The sequence below is a fragment of the Brassica oleracea genome, chromosome C3, assembly GCF_000695525.1.
Source record: "Brassica oleracea var. oleracea cultivar TO1000 chromosome C3, BOL, whole genome shotgun sequence".
Classification (NCBI taxonomy): domain Eukaryota; kingdom Viridiplantae; phylum Streptophyta; class Magnoliopsida; order Brassicales; family Brassicaceae; genus Brassica; species Brassica oleracea.
In genome coordinates this window covers 57,485,222-57,487,723 of record NC_027750.1, presented here as the reverse complement: position 1 = coordinate 57,487,723, position 2,502 = coordinate 57,485,222, and the positions used below count along the sequence as shown (strand labels likewise).

Below are 2,502 nucleotides of genomic sequence, written 5' to 3'. Positions count from 1 at the left end.
ATTAGAGTTGGACATCTCTTTATATATTAGACACTTTTTGTCTAATTCTCCAATGTTGAAAGTAAGCTTGAAGAAAGCTTGTGGAACAAGTTATCCTAAAAGTATTTGGAATGTGAAAGAAATAGGAAATATACTTGTTTAGGAGTTATCTAAATAAGTTAAACTAATGAGATTAGGAAATTGATATCTGTGGCATTAGTTATGAATTGTGAGAGAGATCTTTGTGAGAGCTTAAGTTTTGGAGAGAGTTTTCTTAAGCTAATAAGAATTGAGTTATTCTTAATGATCTTGTGAGTTTATACAATAATATTGAAACTATCAGAGCTTGTGACGAGCCTGAGAACGATTGATGTTTTGATGTTCTACGGTGAAGATCCGGAGAGGTGGGTTGAGTGGATTGACGTGTTAGTTGCAGCTCACAACTTCACCGTTTTCAAAACAAGAAAGTTTATGTATGGGTTCATTGAAGGTCATGCTCTGTCGTGGTATGGAGATGAAATTTCACGATATGGGTTTAGTAGCTGGGATGATTTGAAAGTCAGATTACTCAATCGGTTCAGTACATCCGCAAAGCAAGAGAAGGAGCAACTGGAACAGTCCAGATTGATGGATATTTTGAAAGAGATGAGTAATCGTTTTGAACAAAGATGGAAAGGAAAAGAGGAGAAGACATTGGAATCAGATGACGTAAAACAGGTCGAGAGTGATGACGGAGGGGATGATCTAATTATGTACTCAAATCAGCTGATTCAATATGTGAAGAGTGATATGTTGATTCTAGCCTATCCAGTAATGGTGCAGGAGAAGGACGATCCAGAGACTGAAACCCTTTTGTTCGATGAGGATAACAGCTCAAAGACAGAGATGGATAGTGGTGCCTGCCAAGTGTTCGAGAAAATTCTCAAGAAAAGAAAGAAAGTAACAAAGAAGAAGAAGAGATTAAAAAAGCTCTTTAGTGATATTGAAGATCAGTTGGTAGAGATTTTGAGCCACAAAGAGAGTGATAACTCAGACATGTTGGGGATACAAATGGAGAACACAACCAAGAGACAAAGAAAGAGTTGGTTGGAGTGGAGTAAAGGGAACTGTCACTGGGTACACACTCGGCAAAGGTTAGACAGAAAGTGAATGCTCATATTCAGAAAGAAGAAGAGAAAGAGGAAGAGAGAAATCGAAGTGCTTTTGGGTGTTGAGAATAAGATAGAGATTGTAAAGAGGGGAAATCGAGGAGTTAGAGAAGCTCTTAGTCAAAATGAATGATACTATGGAGAGTTTTACAAAGGAAGAGAAATCTGTGAGAGATATGGAGGACGAGAAGATGGAGTCGAACAAAATATATAATTGAAGCTCTACAACACGATGATGCAGCATAAGGAAGTTTTGAAACCAATCAATCTTGAGCTCATGTATGTCTGTGGAATCACAGCCTACGATTTGAGACACATCGGCCATAACCGCGCTGCCGTTTTCTTCGACGTCCTATACAGATACTTGAAGCAATTGGGTTACGAAGTTTATTACGTCAGGATTTTCACAGATGTTGATGACAAGATAATCAAACTTGCTAATGAGAATGGAGAGAAGCCATTAGATTTGAGCAAACGGTTTTGCAAGGAGTATTGGGTGGATATGGAAGCTCTTCAGTGCCTACCTCCCACAGACGAGTATTATCTCCGCAACCATATTGATGATATTATAATCAATATTGACAACATTATTGAGAAAGGCTTGGGGTATGCTATGAAAGGAGAAGATGTGTTCTTATCTGTCGAGAAATTTACAGACTATGGTAAATTGTCGTGTCAACTGCTGGAACATAAATGGGGTGGCGAGCAAGTTGAGGTTGATCCTAGAAAGCGTAAACCTGCTGTTTTTACATTATGGAAAGCTGCAAAACCTAATTGGGAAAGCTCATGGGGTCAACCAGTAAAACCAAGATGGCACATCGAGAGTAGTGCCGTGAGTGCTCATTATCTGTCTCCGAGTTTCGTAGTTTATGGTGGTGGTGCAGATTTGAAATTCCCACACCATGAAAACAAGCTCGCTCAGACATGTGCTGTATGTGATGATGGTGGCGTGAGTTACTGGTTGCATAATAGGCATGTAACTATTAATAACGACAAGATGGCGAAATCATAGAAGAATCTTTATGAGTTTATTGAGAAAGAGAAGGCAATGGTGGTACAAATTGATGCAATAGGGAAAGATAAGATGGTCAAGGAATCTGAGCTCGAGAGGTTAATGAATGAAAAGGTTTCAGTTGAGAAACAGATGGAAATGTTCTATGTGCAATGCTCGGATAAGGAGAAGTTGATTGGCAAGTTGTTTCGGGAGAAGATTGAACTTGAGGAGCATTTGTTGCAAGAGGAGAAAATACGAGTTGAGCTGATTCGAAAGGTTGATGAGCTAGTGTGTGTCGAGACCAGTGAGAAGCCTCAATTTAAAGTTGGAGAGATATGGATGCTTGAGCATGTTGAGCTCGAGAGAGAAAACTTGAATGAT

General features: G+C 39.2%; 1 pseudogene; it reads left to right on the top strand.

Annotated features, from left to right (window-relative positions):
• The first annotated feature begins 357 nt into the window (after positions 1–357).
• LOC106331043 lies at positions 358–2,139 on the top strand (annotated as a pseudogene).
• Positions 2,140–2,502: the final 363 nt, after the last annotated feature.